Below are 18,764 nucleotides of genomic sequence, written 5' to 3' on the forward strand. Positions count from 1 at the left end.
TCGAGGATATCGACTATATTCGAGGATATCGACTATATTCGAGGATATCGACTACATTCGAGGATATCGACTATATTCGAGGATATCGACTATATTCGCGGATATCGACTATATTCGAGGATATCGACTATATTCGAGGATATCGACTATATTCGAGTATATCTACTATATACGAGTTCGACTGTAATTGGAAGATATAAAAATTGTGACTAGAACTTGCCCAGAATTCAATAAGTACAACATCGCAAATGCAAATACAATTATTATTTTTAGGGAAGTTAGCGCCGCAGGCCGTGAAGAATTAAAAAAAATAAAAAAGCAGGGTCGAGGGGCGGCAGCCCCCGCATAGGGGGTCAAGGGGGAATATCCCCCTTGCGGGGTCTAAGGGCGGAGCCCCTAGCGGGGTTTGGGGCAGAGCCCCATTAAAGTCTGCAAAGTATGAAAAAGCTCGCCGCTTTTAAATTATAAGAAAACGAGTTCGAGACTGACCCTAAATATTAGGGGTAATTATCAGTGTTTTTTTGTCCTCTTTTTTTTCACCGGGGTTATTTTGGTAGTAGTTATTTTGTCTCGTCGATATTTTATTGGGGTTATTTTAACCTAGAGCCAAAAGGTCTAAAACCCTAAAATTGAAATACTTTTCCATTTTTGGTTATTTCTCCCGTATTCTACTATCAAAACTCTGAGACATTGCCGATGTCACCAACCTTCGATCTGACATCATTTCGACAAAAGTCTAAAACTGAAAACTTTTCCATTTTTGGTCATTTCTCCCGTATTCTACTACCAAAACTCTGAGACTTTGCCGAAGACACCAACCTTCCATCTGCCATCATTTCGACGAAAGTCTTAAACTAATAACTTTTCAATTTTTGGTCATTTCTCCCGTATTCTACTACCAAAACTCTGAGACTTTGCCGAAGACACCAATATTCCGTCTTGCTTGGTTCCAAAAATAATTCTTAAAACAAAATTGAAACAGCAAATTCCAACGATAGATCAGAACAATCGCAACACAACAGATATATCCATCGCAACCCTCATCATATAACACATACACACACACAACACGCTGTTATATTATGGCATTTGTATGGAAACTTCCGGGAACCCTAAGTCCCAAAAACGCTCTCATATCCCCATTTTTTAAAAGCTTGTTTTGATCTTGGGCCCGAGATTTCGTAAAAATCTAAGGAAACGTTTAGGAGTTACGAAATCGTGCTTTTTCATAGGAACTAACTAAACTAGCTAACGTAGGCAATTTGAGTTATCTGAAAATACGAAAAACCAATATTTTGAAATTCCTTTGTCCCTAGATTTCATCCTTAGTCCCTCAAAAAAAATTGTAAAATTTTGTAGTAGAGAAGTTGCTTACTAACGTGCGAAATTCGGTTGAGTCTGACACTCAGCATTTCAATTATTCATAATTACTTTCGACTCATTCCCATCATTGTGACCAGCTCAGTGAAATTGAATCTCTGTTTCTAATTTTTATTTTTATTTTCTGAATCAACCTCGTCCCTTTTTTATTTTTTGGATTACCATCGTAATGCAAACAACAAACATCGTCGCATATTGTAAATTTAATTCTTTCCATTTCTTCATGTTTGGAGAAACCGGAGACACAAGTTTGCATAATAAAATAATTTGAAAGATTTTAAGCTGTTGAAGGTATGGTACACAATAGAGAAATGTCTATGTCTACAGCTGTTGCACAATAAAGATGTCGTTCAGTATAATCTTCTAAGCTTTAGTATAGTATCATAACACTGCTCCTAGCATGAAAATTGAATTGACAAGACTTAGTGTCACATTTCGAGGCTTCAGCGATAGGAAGATTGCTTGAGTTGTATGACTCATACAATGAAAACAAGTCATCTATATTCACACAAAAAAGCGTGGTGCCTACTCTGATTTCATCAGCCTCCGAAAATTGTCTATGTTCATGCTAGGAGCAGTGCTGTGACAGTATGCTTACGCTTACAATGTCTTCAGTCGGACGAGGTCATTGTCATGCCATCCTATCGGGGCATTTCAATTTATCAAAATGTTCACATCAATTATGTTAATGTGTATATGAAACAGGGGCTATTTAGTTGAATTATTAGCGAATTTTGGCGAATTTGGCGAATTTGACGAATTTTGGCGAATTTTGACGAATTTTGGCGAACTTTGACGAATTTTTGCGAATTTTTGTGAATTTATACATGATTTTAAGAAATTTCAAAGAATCCTAGAACTTAGTTACATATTTTTGGCCAAGACATTCTAAAAATCTATTTTTAACCGGGAAGCCATGAAGGTTTTTTTTTGGCCAAACGATGAAAAATGTCCTAATTTTGTGAATTTTACATATATTTGTGAATTTGGTAGATTCTTGCATATTTTTGTTATGCTATATCACAAAACTAGCAAAATATTCCAAAAAACATAAATTTGGAAGAAAATTTTCAAAATTTGAATTTTTTAATTTGGGAGAATTTTGGCGAATTTCGACGAATTTCGGCGAATTTTGGCGAATTTCGGCAAATTAATTCGACTAAATAGCCCCTGATATGAAATGCAGTTAATTTTAGAGGCAGAGGTGAATAAACATAGAAAATATTTTGTTTGCCATTGGAAGAATCTTTTGTCTTGAGAAAGTGTTCTGGAAAGTGCTTTAATTAATAATTTTGCTAAAACATCACTGAAATTCAAGAGAATTCTTGGAAAAACATTTAGAGACTTTAAAGGAACGACTAAAACCTAACATAAGTACCGAAATGAATTAACCCTCTGTCATCCTGTCTCGGAATTTCCAAGAAAATCCTTGGTCAACGGTCACTCAACTTTTGTATCGAAGAAAAGTGAATTCATTTAGCGTATGAAAATCTAATATTTAATGGTTCGTGTCGAGCGATCGAACGGAAAGATAGAAAATAAAATTCTGGAGCTTTCCTTTCTTAAATGAAATATGTGGATTACAAATATCGACCACAACAACTCCCACATTCAGCTGTTGCAGGTAACTTTGTCTCCAGGTAATCTACAATAGCTGTCACAGCTGTAGCGCCCCTTAAAAAAAGAAGCTGCGGCAGATAATGTAGATTACCTGGAGACAAAATAACCTGCGACAGCTGAGTTTTTCGAAACTTTTTTGTCCGTGGACGACACTTAGATTATCAGGAAGTAATTATCAGGAATATTCCTACATATTCCACAGATTCTGACAGCTGTGCTGAAGTTTTTATCGCAAACACATAACGACAAAATCCAAAAAACCATTCAATATCAAGTTGGTCAAAATTTGTGGGTCGAATAAGTTTGGATTTTATTCATAAATAAAAAATGTGACGCTTCCTTCAATAATTTGACGATATAGGCAAGTACGCAGTTGGGGAGAAATGGTTGACAATGGTGAAAAATAGAATACCTTCCACTACCATTGGAATGTAAATTGGTAACTGTGTACTATAATTCCACACATTTGTCAAACATTTTTCAGCGAGTGGATCGTATGCTACACCATTTAGCAAAGATCGTGATACGTCAAAAAATATGAAAAAATGAGAGACATGACAACTCGTGATCTTTTCTCATGCTCATTTTTTCATACAAAGTAGCAAACTGACAATACACTCGAAATCAAATTTAAAATTTTTCCCCTAGATTCACAAACAACTATTTTCTAACATAAGACATTCGACCACTGTTTCGATATGAAAGAAAATTTAAATACGTCTTTCGACGCAAGTTCACAATATTCTAACATTTCTAATATTCCACATTCCGTGCTTTTCACGGACAATCTCGATATCAATTGAATGAAATAAACAATTAAATGCAAAATCTTACCAACAAAGTGTAAATAATTATTTAAATTTGATTTTAATTATTTCCCCTTCCAATTATAAACAAACAAATAGGCCCACCGTGCTCGATAATTCTATGGTCATTAATAAAATGCGAACAGCATCCGATATTGTTGATAACAAAATTATTATCCATTGGATCAATGGATCCAACAAATAATTAAATTAATTTTAGTGATAAAATCTGCTAGCTTTTCAAATGGTTCAACGGTTCAATAAAATTTTCATTACCGGATAGAAGTTCAATGAAAAGGACACCTCTCCACCTCCAAAATTTTGAATTAATTTCCGTTCATTTAATTTCGAAAATTTAGTTGATCTCTCTCCACCTTCTGTCTATTAATATTATTTATAGTCACTGGAGTGTAAACATTACACATCGTTTAACTCCACAAATAAAATCAGTCAAATTATCGTATATTTAATATAAAATTGGTAAACAGTATTAGAAGTTTTCCGTTAAGTTCTTCTGGGGGATTTGGTGGTCTGCGACCACGACATTTAAAAGATTTAACTTCTTTTACTTGTGGTGAAGCTGCAAACCGTTTGTTGAAATCGATAGCTTCATTAGTAGATGTTGTTAAGTATGGCAGTGCTCAGATAGACATAGCAAAAATTTTTTTTGGGGCTTCGTTGACTGCACTTTTAAAAGGTGAAGACGATATAAGACCTATAGCAGTAGGTATTGTCTGGAGACGTTTGACAGGCAAAATTGCCTGTTTTAATATTAGGGCTAACTTAGTTGAGAAGTTAAAACCTGTTCAGTTAGGATTCGGTGTTAAAGGGGGTGCTGAAGCTCTGGTTCATGCAGTACGTGCTTTTTGTACTGCTGAACATAAGGGGCCATTGGCTTTGGTTAAATTTGATTTTGGAAATGCATTTAATATGCTATTCAGAAAGTTTATGTTAGGAGAGGTTAAGGATATATGCCCAGAATTACTTCCTTTGTTGCAGCAAGCGTATAGACTTTTTACGAATCTGTATTATCTCGATGAGCCTTTGCTTTCTAAGAGAGGATTCCAACAAGGTGATCCCCTAGGTCCCCCAGGTTTTTGTATTGGTATTATGAGGATGACGCATTCTCTTTCGTCTAGGTTGAATGGTTGGTATTTAGACGATGGTACAATTGCTGATAAGCTATCAGTAATTTTAGATGATATTAGGAAAGTTTTAGATTTCTGTGAGTTGTCAGGTTTACCATTGAACACGAATAAGTGCGAGGTATATTTTATTAATGCTTCTGAAGAAGAGGAAGCTAAAATGTTTGCTGAAATATCGGCATTACTGCCAGGAATTAGGCAAGTTGATGAGTCTTCACTTGAGATTTTAGGGTCGCCAGTTTTTGAATCAGGTTTAGAGAGGATGTTTGCATCAAAAGTTGAAACGATTAAGTTAATGTGTGATCGTTTAAAGTTGATGGATGTTCATCCGGCCTTGTGTATTTTCAGAAAGTCTTTAGGTAGCTGCAGGTTTAATTATTTGTTGCGTACGTCTAGGGCATTTATGTTGCGTGATCATTTGAGGACTGTTGATGAGATTTTTCGTTCAACACTCGAAGCTATCGCGAATGTTAGGATATCGGATTTTTCTTGGGATCAGGCTTCTCTTCCTTTAGTTTTCGGCGGGTTAGGTATTCGGAAAGTTGAAGATCTAGCAGTACCAGCCTATTTGTCATCTGTGTATTCTTCATCTGATTTGTCAAATGAACTTTTAAAGAATTTTAATATTCATATAATTAACGATAACATTTTAGGATTAATTGAACAGGTTCCTAGAGATTTTATTCCAGAGAATGATGAAAATAAAAAGGTGCAAAAAAATTGGGATACCCCGATGATTAGGAGTAAGTTTTGCGAGATGTTTGAATCTAGTGAACCTATTACACGTGCCAGATTACTTGCGTCATCTACTAAAGAATCTTCAAAGTGGCTGCAGGTGGTCCCATCGAGTAAATTAGGTTTGCTATTAGATAACAACGCCGCGAGAATTGCTGTTGGTCTTCGTATAGGTTCCCAATTATGCGAAGAGTATAAATGTATCTGTGGTAAAATGGTAAAAAAGGACGGTTTGCACGGTTTGTCTTGTAATATGACTGGAGCAATAACACCTAGACATGACGATGTTAATGGAATATTTTCTCATGCATTTTCTTCTGCAGGAGTACCAACTATATTGCAACCACCAGGTATTTCTAGAAGTGACGGTAAAAGAGTTGACGGTATGACCATAATTCCGTGGAGTCATGGAAAGTCTCTTTTATGGGATGTGACAATACGTGATACGTTGGCTCCTTCATACATAAATGAATCTTCTAAGAAATCAGGGTCAATCGCAGAAAAGGCAGAAAGATTGAAGCATAACCATTATATAGATCTAAAAGAAAATTATTTATTCACTCCTATTGCTTTCGAATCGCTAGGTTGCATGGGCCCAGAAACGAAAAAATTTGTCTACAAATTGGGGTCATTAATGAAAGCAGCTTCAGGAGAACCGCGCTCCACCGATTACTTATTACAGAAAATTTCAATCGCTATTCAAAGAGGAAATGCGGCATGCATTCTAGGAACATTAGGGAGAAGTAGAGTAGATGATTTTTATTTATTGTAATATTTATTTGTTGATGAAAAGATCGTTTTTTTACTGACTGCGCCTTTGTGAGCAGTCTTTTTTTTCGCTTGTAAACAGTAAACATATTGTGGCACACAGTCACCATGAAGCCAATAATCAAAGTTGATTATATCGCCATATCCTCCTACACGTTAAGAAAAACAAACAAATCGATTCGGATTGCTCTCTATACACGTACGCTACGCACGCGTTATTTTCAGCAAAGTGTTGCGATACGTAGCCCCAAAAAAACCCACCCAAATTTTGCAATGATTCCACTATCGATGGACAAACGGACTGCACTCAGAACGTTGGGATTTTCTTGATGTTTTATTAAATAATTATTACGTTACACATTACCTGATCAAATTAAAGTAAATTTGCTTCTAGAACAAGTAAAAACTACGTGAAAGAAAAGCACTCGTACTGAAATGGAAGTGTTTCCATTTTGCATGCACTGAATATATTTTCTATTTGATCCATTGTCAATTAACAAGACAAGTGCAACGAAAAAAAATGCTACGCCTAAAGCAAGAAAAAGTGTCAAACATATGGCAGCTTTCAAACTAAACAAAATGAAGCGATGGAATCAGTCCTCATCTGAGATGAAGGCTAATCCCGTATGGATTCGAGCAATGACGTGAAATACAGGAGAAATACGAAGCAAAAGAATGGGGCACGAGTTACGAAATGGCAGAAAACAATGACAACGCTATATTTCCTAACAACGCCTAAAATCGTGCAAGTTTGAAATTTATTCTTTACAGCTAAGTCTTAAACACAATCACAGTCAATAACAAATGAAGTAACAGATTCAATAGAAATTTCACTCTTGATTCTCATCGAGTAATACTTTGGCGGCGCAAACCTCTAATTGCAGCCTTTAAAATTTAACCAAAAAAAATATCTAAAGGCAACAACAGGCCAACATCATTTATTATCGCTGATAAAGCGTAGTTCCGGACATACATTTACAAGAAAACCCACCCAAATATATTTTGCAATGTTACCACTTTTGATGGACATATTTCCAAGAAAACAACTCAATTTTCTCGAGAAACCACTTAGGAAATGTACTCATAATGGTTGGTTATCGGAATATGATTCTTTTTTCTCTCGAAATTGCCTTCATTTAGTCGGGTAATTTCAAAGTTTCATCCACGGAAATCGATTCGATGGAACAATTTCACTATTTTATAAGCTTTAATGCCATCGATTTTAAAATCGACGAAGAAATAAAAGCGCAAACTTTTTTGCATAAAATAGTTGAACAAATAATCCTCGAATTATATACTGTTTGCTCGAATTGCCAGACTAACCCAACGAAAATATCATTCTCAGCAATACTTAACTGAACTTACGTACACGCGACGGAAATTCATGCAGTATAATATATTGTTAAGTGGCTATAACAACAATTCGCTAAGGAAAGCTTTGGGCGAAATGGTAAAAGCTATTTTAGATGATATTCGTGTTATAATATAAAAAAAGAACATTTTTAATGACGCATCCACCTATTGGGACCAATTGAACATGAGATTTTCGGGTTGCGGATTTCTTTTTTATATTTTCTATAAAAAAATGAAGCTCAAGCCGCTCTCGGATACACACAATACTTTCACACGATTATTACCACCAAGCACAAATGTATCGTAAAAAAAAGGATTTCTACAACGGAAAATTTACGAAAGTCGTTGAAACGCTGTAATTGGTTTCAATGTAACACCACTTCATGAATAAAGGAATTATTACGTTTTAAATAGAAAAGATGTTCATTCTAAGTGGGTCTCTTGTAATGCGAAATAATATTTTTGTCGGCGATATAAAAAGGGGTTCGAGTAGATTTATTGTTGCAGGAGTTTTGTGTTTCCTTGATACTATATAGATGGTATGTATATCCGTCAGTACAGTACACGTTACCATTGTGTCGAATGGAAAGTGGGCGCATTTTTCTGTATTGTGTCAGTGGGTGATGCCTTGTTGCTCGGTTTGGAATTAATTTAAATAAAGAAATAAAGTGTTTTGGGTAAACACTTAGAGCGGGCGATTTATTAATTTTTTTTTGTCTTGCTTGCGGGTGGATTTATTGCGGGCGACATTTCGCAAACAAAGATTTATTTACCAACTACGCACTTTCTGAGAAACTCTTTCATTTTTTATAAAGAAAAAATTATAACAACGTTGTTGATGATTTTAAAATGCCCTTACCCCATTAATTAGAAGGATTTCATGTTCTATTTTCTTCTTTTTGTTTTCGCAAAAATAAAAGAAAATCTGAAATGCCGAGGTATCTGAAAAAATCTTTTTTTAACGATGGAACAACACATTTTTGTCGTTTATTATACAGCCTGGAGATAGCCCATTTTCTGTCGAGAAAATCCTAATTTAAATGAAAATGAGCCATCAGAACAGTCGGAGCGTTTGCTGCGACTGAACCCCGTACAAACCCGTATATCTATTGCGTACGTGACCCTAGTGCGTCTTTCACCCTACTTTGACCGTAAGCCTATTGCGCCCGTTAGTTTAGTTAAAGTAAAATTATTATGAAATGTGTACATCTTAGAAATTGCGCATAGCGCAATTACGAAGCCCCGAACGATGTTCCTTGCAAATGAAACAAAAATTGTAATTTATTGAGTATAAATACACATAGGGCCTAGTATCGGCCTCAGTCCAAGGACCCAATTTTTTTTTTCAACAACATTCTATTCGGTGTTCGATTACCTTTCAAATGAAACAAAAATTAGGAAAAACGGATGAAATTTACTCGAGTTATATACAAGATACACATAGGGCCCTAGTAGCAGCCTTAGTCCAAGGATCCAAATTTAAATTTTTTTCAACAACGTTCTATTCGGCCTTCGATTACCTTCCAAATCAAACAAAAATTACGAAAAACGGATGAAATTTACTCGAGTTCTATGGAAAATACACATAGGGCCATAGTAGCGGTCTTAGTCCAAGGACCCAAATTTAATTTTTTTTCAACAACATTCTATTCGGTGTTCGACTACCTTTTAAATGGAACAAAAGCTAGGAAAAACGGATCCTATAAGCCCCTTTGTACTTCGTACGGGGCTAAAAATAAAATGAAACCCCTCGGTTTGGGTTGAAAAGGTCAATTACGCAGCTCAATATTTCGTTCAATTGCATGGTCCCATTTCAGTGCAGTGCATTTTAATAAAAATTTCAACGATACTTTAAATATTTGAAAGAACGATTTTCAGCTGTGCATTGTTCTATTTTGCTGTACGGAATTGTATCGGAAATTTTCCGAATATTTTCGAAATTCTTTTATCTGTTAATTAATTAGTTCACAAGCGATGCATCGACATTCATGTGTGCAAGGTGTTGCCATTATTTCACAAGGGTCGTATCGTATAAAAAAACGTGTATGGGCTATAACTGCACTTTAGTAGAAAATTTCAAGTGAACTGAAATTGCTCTATAATTCCGCATGAAAATTACAGCAAAGTTTGACGGATATTTTGCCCCAACTGTTTTCGTAACCTCCTCATACAAGTGTAAGTCACTGAGAAAATTAAAGCAAAACTAATTAAATTAAATTAAATTAAATTAAATTAAATTAAAGCACTGACATAATCCGAACAGCAAAACAAAGGAAGTAACAGATTCATTTCATATAAAAGTAATTGGAAACATCCTAATGTTTCACAAAGCTCTTTTGTTTTAATATTACGTCCTCTAAGAGGACTCCTCTTAACGTTTAATTCGGTTATTACGTCTGCGATAATATAAAATGAAATAACAATCGTTTGCGGTGTGGTCTGACAAAACTTGGATTGTGATTAAAACTTTCTGTGTGGGGGGATGTAAAATACCTTCAAGAGCTGACTTTTGCATTATAAATTTTTAATATGCGCATCTAGAGAGTATTAACGGATAATAATTGCGGTGAGATTGTTTTGGCTGTCATAAAGGTGTAAGGTGATAGCATTAGCAAATTACGTTACTCATTGGTAGAATGACTTTATTATCTCGGAATCGGAAAATCTGTTTGATTTCAACGGAATAAAACAGTGCATTACTTATAAATGGGACAAAGTCTCGATCGGCAAACTTCACACAAGAAGTACCATTATTTCCATCATTTACCCTATTGCCAAATATGGCATTTTATTCAAAAACTTGAGGTAAAGTTTTGGATCCGTGCAGTAAAGTTAACTTTACCTCACGTTTTTGAATAAAGCTAAAGGATTTACTTTCTAGAAGTTTAATTCTGAAAACTCAGAAAAATTATGAAATTATTTTTTAGAAATTGTCGGAAATTTCAGAATTAAAATTCTCAAAAATAAGCGTTGGTGGAAAAAGTGCAGGATCACGGGAGTGACACTCCAGAGAAGCCCTCCCTGTTGTCGACGTATTTGATGTTAAACTCAAAACTTGGAAATTTTTACTTACAAAACGGGAAGCTTTACATTTGTTTTTGCTTCCGGGAAGAAAACATTTTTTCCACCAGCGACAGTATGCCTTGGGGATAGCAAGATGGATATTTACTTTTTCCAACTTTTTCCCTTACCGACTGATTACTCCGAACAACTATATCTTGATTTTTATGATTTCTTGTTATTTTTCTGAATTTTTATGTCTCAAACTTTGCTATTGAAAAAACTCTGTTATCTTACAACACGGGTGTGACACTATTCTCGCTATTCACATATATTTTATGTCGAAGTGTCTTGCGGGTGTCTTACAGTTTAGAAGTCGGAATAAAGAAAACCCACTGTCGGGTGGGTCAGATCCCTTGACTGTCTGAACTTCTCAATAGCTTTTGTATTGGTAACGATTTATTGGTTTGGTTTATTTCAATGAATTGTAATTTTGATGGCCACTGAAATATAATTAGAAGAAGAACTACTAGAACGGTCATAATCTCTCATTAATAATTTTATTTTGTTTAGTTTAGTTTAGTTTCAATAAAACTTAAAGTCGTGTAAACTGTGGCCCTCGCTTCGCTCTAGCAGCAAACTTCACACTCTTTTGATTTGTTTATTCGCTTTTGATAACTAGACAAAATCACATAGCACGAAAAATACTATTAAAGTAGATACCAAAATTCGTACAGCAACAGCATCCAGATTGTTGGACCAACATAATCTACCTAGAAACCTAGCCTCAGGGATTCTATTCTTCATCTAACAATAATTTTAATCGGCAGAGAATTACTCAAGTTATGGTGTTAACAAAGAGTAGAAAATGCTTCTTTTGAGAACTACTCCTAGATGGTGGAGCTGGAACTTGACCGAGAATTCGAATACTTCATCGTCCAAAAAATTTTTTTTAAAAATCGGTTGAGATTTACTCAAGTTAACAAAGAGTAGAAAAGTGTTACATTTAACGTTCTTAATCGCATTTCATAGAGATCGGTGTTACACGTCCGGTGTATTTTCTGTTGTAAGACCCATAACTTACAGTCAAGGGAATATAAAACCCAACCACCCTAAAGATACTAAGGTGTTGTATTATAGATACAAGTCTTAAACCAGAATATTTAATAACTTTCTAAGATCTCGCCATATTTTCTTATGATAAATCACATTTGAAAAATTGTAATATTAATGAATTATGTATTTTATGGAAATAATTTCTTTTTTATAATATGTTGTCTTCGACGGTAAACGTTGGTAAACGACGACACATATTACACAAAAAGTTATAGAACATTACACACAATGTATACCATATAACCGTACATATCGTGCACATGAATTTATACGTTCAAATAATTTGGTTCAGTTCGTACCGCACATAATATTAAATAATTATGTAAAATGTTACATGGCGAAAATAATAAAAAGTTTTTACCTAACTTTAAATGTTTAAAATGTTGCTTTCGCGGAAAAGTTTTCCATATCCCATCTTTTACATTTTGTTTTCCATCTCGCACTGCATATTTCCCTTACATTGTACCGGGCGAATGTTACACGAATATTGTATCTAAATAAAAAGTAAACATGTTTTTAGCTTTCATTTCAGTCCCCCACACCACCCCTCAACCACATAAAAATTGTGTTTTCAGTCTACCATACTACCACTGAAATGGCGCAAGTAAAAAAAGCATTAAATATCCACATCTTCGGTGTGTATGGAGAGGATGCTGCTATTGTGTGAAAATATGTTACATTGTTACAGTGGTATAGGCGCTTCAGTTAAACCGCAAAAAAGAAGAGAACCGAATGTTTACCGGGGAAAGCGTAGACGAAGAAGAAGTCATGACCGCAAAATTTCTTTTTCTCTTCGCTACATATTTTTGAATTGTTATAGTATTATGTTACCTACTTTAAGAGGGTAGAAGTTAAATGGTATATGTGTTTCACATGATTTATCTACCCTTTTTTCGGGAATGTTTTATGTGCTTATTATTGTAATCTTTATCATCATAATAATCATGGCATGACATAAATACTTATATAAAGAAATCTGATATTAACCATAGACAGTTGAACATTTATACGAACATTTATATACTTCCTGCGCTACATTTATAATATATTGGATAAACGTTGGTACCCCGGAAAGTTATACCTTTTTTCCGTATACTTACACACACTATACACACAGCACAAAGCATTTTCCGTAAAAAGTAACCGAACAACATAAAGGAAACTTTCGGTTGATTTAATTGATCTGGAAAAGCTTAGTGTTTGTGCGTAACGCGGTGCTTGTACAGATGAGCCTAGTGGTTTTATCCGTCAAAGATGTAATACGTTTGTCTGCTTTGAATATTGTTTGATGGAATTGTTTTTTCAATGAAACGAAAATCGTTTGTTTGTACGATTCAGTGGTATATATTGGGGGGCATAGGTTTGGCGGATGTTCGCTGATAGGAACGTGATTTGAAATGGATAAATAAAATATTTTCTTGTCCCTTTTTCTGGGCAGAGTCGCGAATTTACATATTTCGTTTTTTTTTTGCTTTCATTTTTGATTTTCTTTCCCTCCTTTTTCGAATTACATTTTCGTTGTGTCGCTGTTTCAATTTCTTTTATTTTTCTGGTCCTTTTTTATGTTTTACATTTATATGTTAGCTAGCGGTCATCATAAATCACGTAACGCTTTTACAGCGCTGTCATCCGAATTAAGTCTTTAATAACTCGAGAAGTTTAGACAATATTCTACGCCCCACAAATGATGAGATGGGAGTAGATGATTTTAACTCTGAAGAACGAGTATTTGTCGAGTTATTTAAGTTTTAATTTTAATGACACTGAACAAGCGTTACGTAATTTATGAATGATCCCCTAGCCAAGTGCAAAGCAAAATGTTTTATACGAAGAAAAAACGGCTAAAATCCTTGTGTACAACAAAAGCAGAAATTCATGTCAAATTGTGAAAACAACATTTCACTTTGTTCAATTTAAACCAAACTCGCTACCGATAAAGGACACCTGTTGCAGCTTCATCAATGCCATACGTTTTAACCGTTAATTTTTAGGAATCACATTGTTTAGCCTTATGGGGTGCAATTTAGCGTAATTTTCGACTAGGAAATTTTATTCATACAAGACGTCTGGTTTATTCTCTAGTAGTGTCTCGCCTTAAACGATATTTATGATTCCTTTTTCAAATTGAAATTTGTTGATCGAGAAAAGTGATGTTTTTTTAACGAGTAAGACATTCTTACTGAAATGGTAAAAGTCCCCTTTAGAATATTGTAATGAATAGGTTGGAAAAAGTGGTTTTTCATCAATGTAAAATTTCATTTCATTTCAAAAAAAAAATCTTTTTACAGATGAACCGCGTAGCTCCAGCTTTTGACGAATTGTCTGGAAAATTGATAGTTTGGAGGGAAGAATCATAAAACTTAGTGACAGTTTGTGGCAAAGACATTCTTCAAATCGATTTTTTACCATGAAGCTATGATGGCTCATTTTTGGTCAAATGTAGAAAAATGTAGAACACAACCAGATCTACATTTTTCTCCATTTGACCAAAAATGAGCCATCATAGCTTCATGGTAAAAAATCGATTTGAAGAATGTCTTGGCCAGAAATATGTCAGTAAGTTCTATGAAACCATCACGCATCCTATTTCCTATTTTAAACGAGAACTAGGAAATAGGAAGAAATTTGATGCTATTTGGACCACTCCGTTCCGGAGCTATGATGAAATTAAATAAGCTGCATGAAGGTGGGAAGGTACCGACTTTAACTTTAACATGCGATTGCTCGTTGTAAAGGTCTCGATGAGTTCCAAGAAATAGGAATAGGAAATAGAATTTTGACAATTTTAATTGCGCTGCAGCGCTGCATGAAGCGCTACAAAAAGGGATAGATTTGAACGAAATTTTCCTCAAATTTCATCGAAAAGTGGTCTAAATTCAACAAATGGTGATTCTTTGGAAACGTTTCGACGAGATCTAGGAAATAGGATAAATTTGGGAAAACTTGAAGTGAAGAAAAATATTTTCAAAAAATCGCTAAAAGTGACAAATATGTCGAAAATATCCTAACATTTCGGATTCAGGGCTCGTCAGGAAATCTGGAAATGGGTAAAGCTTGAAGCGAAGTTAAATCGAAAATATGACGAAATTTTTATTATTTTAACAAGTTACACCGCTAAGGGAAGCTGTACGAAAGTATCAAACAGTGGTGTGCTTAGCTTATTTTATTTAAGTCAGTGTCTGCATTCAAATAAAGCTCCGGTATAAGAATAGTCTTTGAACATCACACATTCTTTCTGATGGAAGAGGAGCACTAGATGCAAAAAAAGCTTTCACGTTCAAATTGATGGAATTATAATAAATTTCGAATATATTGAAATAATGGTAGAAAAGGTGGTTTACTCGGTCGATTACCGCAGCTCCCAGTGGATTTTCATATATTTTGAAAGGTAGAATTTCCTATAAGTTTCTCACGGATTCTTTTCTAAAGAAAATTTCCTTATTTTCTCCCAAATTTTTCTAGTCTTTCTCATAGTTTTCCTTAATTTTTCAAACATAATTTTGCAAAATTTGGGAAAATGTGGGAAAAATCTGAGCGATTTATGTGAAACATTTTTACCAAAAATAAATTGTACTATTTTGTCTCCACAGCCGGATCTTTACCGTCAGATCTACTTCGAATCTCGATTCATGATGTATGACGTATTGGAACGTTAAATTTTACGAGTACTATCAAAAGGTCCAAAAATCTGCTCCACTTTATAGGGTGTAATTACCATTCACCGCTACGATATATAACCACCACCACCACTCTGTACAATTTTCAAAGGCTTGATGATTGAATATGAGGGTGGAATATAACTTTCTGCAAAGTAATAGACATAGATTGAAAGTCTTTTTTGTAGGACAGAAACAGCAACAAACTCATGAATAATAAGGGCAAAGCAACAGAGTAATTAAAACCGACGAGAACACGGAATATAAACACAATATTTGCTCGAAACCTTTTTTTTGATCTCAGCTTTAACATCGAACTTTTTGTTTGCATTATTCTTACCGATTCTATTTTTGAGATGGAACAGTACCCTTCAATTAAATTCCATTCTATTGCTAATTTTATAAGTCTTTTCAATTCGACGACTTCACATGTTTCCACATTCTAAAAATTTCAAATAAAAAATCGACAAAAACCAAAACCAAAACCCACCAACAAATATCTAGAGCAAGTATTTGTCAAAGTAAATATCACGAAGATTTCCACCAACTCTCCATTTATTTTCAGACAACTTAATTTCTACCCCACAGTATTTATAGTATACATTCGCTTTAAACAAAACAACATGAAATCCAATCACGTACCAACGATAACAATTTATTAAATCGATTCTAAAATTGCTACTGTGTTTCAGTGTTCTTAAAAGTAAAATAAAAAGAAAAAAATGAAGAAGAAAAATAACAAGAAACCAAAGATAAAAATGTCTTCGCTTTTATACAAAGCGACTATGTTTATTAGAAGAAGAATGGTGTAAGCTCGTTTGTAAATAAAAAAAAGTTTTTTACACTTCAATTAATTCGTTTATGCTTAAAGAAGTCACAGATGGAAGGAGAGATGTGACGGTACTTTTTCCAACAATCTTTTTATTCTTCGGTATTGTTGTCGTTAAAGAGTCTTTGATTAATTCAATTACCTTTTTTATTCCAAAGCAAGACACCCCTTCAACATTCTTCCCTTTTCTCGCGAATTCACAAGTGTTTTTGTATCCTTCTTATGTAAATTACTGATAATATTAATCCTATTATGAAAATTTATGTCACTTTTTCACTCTTATCACCAAATCTTATTATAATGACAAATATATTCCCGTCATAATAATGTTTTGTGTTGCTTACATATTATATTATGTCGTCGGCAAAAGACGTTGGATAAACAAACAGCATGAAAAGAACGAGCAATTTCTTGCTGAATAAATTACAACTGGCAGAAACAACTTTGTGTGTGTGCTTTCTTTGTGGTCACTTGTCCTGTCCCGGTTTCGTTGACAAGAAAATTGATAAAAATCTTTCACAAATTTTTTTCATGCCTTGGGCAAAAATTACGGAATTTTTCTCGTAATTTGGGCCCTCGGCATGAAAAGTTGTATACGCATCTGTTGTGGACGGTTTATTTTAGGCACTTTCCCTAGTCGCCCTCACTTCGTTCGGGCTACAACTCGCGAAATTGCCTAAAATATACCGTCCACAACAGATACGTAAATAACTATTTCTCTTCACATTTAATCGTTAAATCACCAGCAAAATCATAGACATTCTGATCAAATAAGTTTGCTTTGAAAACTATGCATCAGAAAAACCGTTACAGTGAAACCGCCTTAATTTACGTAACATCACCAGTCCACTGTTGATAACATACTATGCCATTCGCTTCGAACGGAAAAACCACAAAAAGGATATTTTTCCGTGTGTGTATCAACAAGAATCAAAATCTGGGCAACTACTGTCATTTCATTCATTTAACATCTGTAAACTAAGCTAAGAACATTTCTCCAAGTCACAAGCAAATTTCAAATTCCACAAGCGAGACGGGGAAATTTTCACAACGTCTGCGCCGCACTGATGTGTATGTTTTTTCTTGTCTTTTTTTGGAATCAGAGACAACATGTGATGTTTGCTTTCGGTGGAGAAATGAGTGGCAAATGCGATGCATTTTTTTAGACTGAATTTGTGGTGAGTTTTTTACTTTTAAATTTAGTACAATAACGATAAAGTCGCGGTACTAAAGAGATATGCATCATTCAGTTGATTTTTACTCAAAATTAAATCTTGAAACAGTATCCGTATAGTTCCGCGCGCTGGGCAACTTATCGAAAATTTTACAATGGGACATGATAGAGGTGTGAAAGTTCCAGAACTATTTTTTTGTGGGTGTCGCGAACCGGTAATACCGGTAAAATAACCGGTTTATTGTAAAACTTAAAACTCGAATATCTCCGTTAAAAAGCAACATTTTCTAATGGGGTTTGTTTTGCTCGAAGGTCTGATTCATTGCCGATATTTTATGGAAGAACTTTTTTCTGGAACTGAAAAAATGCTCTAGCTATTTGGGAATCCCCAAAAAGTGGCACAAAAAAACCGCTAACTTTGACCCCAATTTCCCTGGCCAAATCGAAACATATTTCATTGATATGCAGTTCTTCGAAAAGCTAAGGACTAGCTCTTTCAGATCTAACCGACCGAGCCATGAACTTTTCAGATGGACCTTAGATACGAGCATGGAAACTGGTAGTAGCAAAAGTGCAATTTTTTTTCGTCAAGTTTTCCAAGTTTTCCAACTATGAAGTTGTTCTTTTGGGTATTTTTGTTCCTAAAATGTGGTCGAAGTGTCATAATACATATTAGTAAGTAGAACCTACAATGCTCCACTCCGTTCTCAATCCTATAAATCACGGATTACTTGTTTCTATAATTTTTTTTTTGGTTTTCTACTGGATTTCTAGCATTTTTGAGGTGAATAGAAGTATGTTCTTATGTTTCGACTATTTCTAAATGCTCCACCCTATTCCCAATCCTAGAACTCACGGATTACGTTCAAGTTTTTTTCGGTTTTCTACTGTATTTATAGTATTTTTAAGGTAAAACGAGGTATGTTCCTAGGATTTGACTATTACTATTCCTGAATACTCCACCCTATTCCTATAACTCATGAATTACGATCGCTTCGATCAAGTTTTATTAGTTTTCTAATTGTGTTATGGCGTCTATTTTCGCAGGCAGATTCTATAAAATTTGCCAACAAACTCCGAAATCGTTAATCTAACTTGAGTTTCAAATTTCAAAGTTTATAAAAACCGAAAATCAGAAATGAAAAAAAACGAAAAAGCCACGTTCGTCTTCTGCAAGGGTAA

At 34.6% G+C, this 18,764-nt stretch overlaps 1 protein-coding gene across 2 annotated transcripts in view; it reads right to left on the reverse strand.

Annotated features, from left to right (window-relative positions):
* The window catches only part of LOC119077788, a 94,837-nt gene extending 77,495 nt beyond the window's left edge, over positions 1–17,342 (reverse strand). The window contains exons 1-2 of one of the 2 annotated variants that reach the window (XM_037185095.1): positions 17,152–17,342; positions 16,551–16,884 (exon numbers count right to left, since the gene is read on the reverse strand). The gene's annotated coding sequence lies outside the window, so the exon portion shown is untranslated. Of the gene's footprint in view, positions 1–16,550; positions 16,934–17,151 lie in introns of those variants that run through there. The other variant, XM_037185097.1, reaches the window with a different exon arrangement.
* Positions 17,343–18,764: the final 1,422 nt, after the last annotated feature.

The sequence above is a fragment of the Bradysia coprophila genome, unplaced genomic scaffold, assembly GCF_014529535.1.
Source record: "Bradysia coprophila strain Holo2 unplaced genomic scaffold, BU_Bcop_v1 contig_24, whole genome shotgun sequence".
NCBI lineage: Eukaryota > Metazoa > Arthropoda > Insecta > Diptera > Sciaridae > Bradysia > Bradysia coprophila.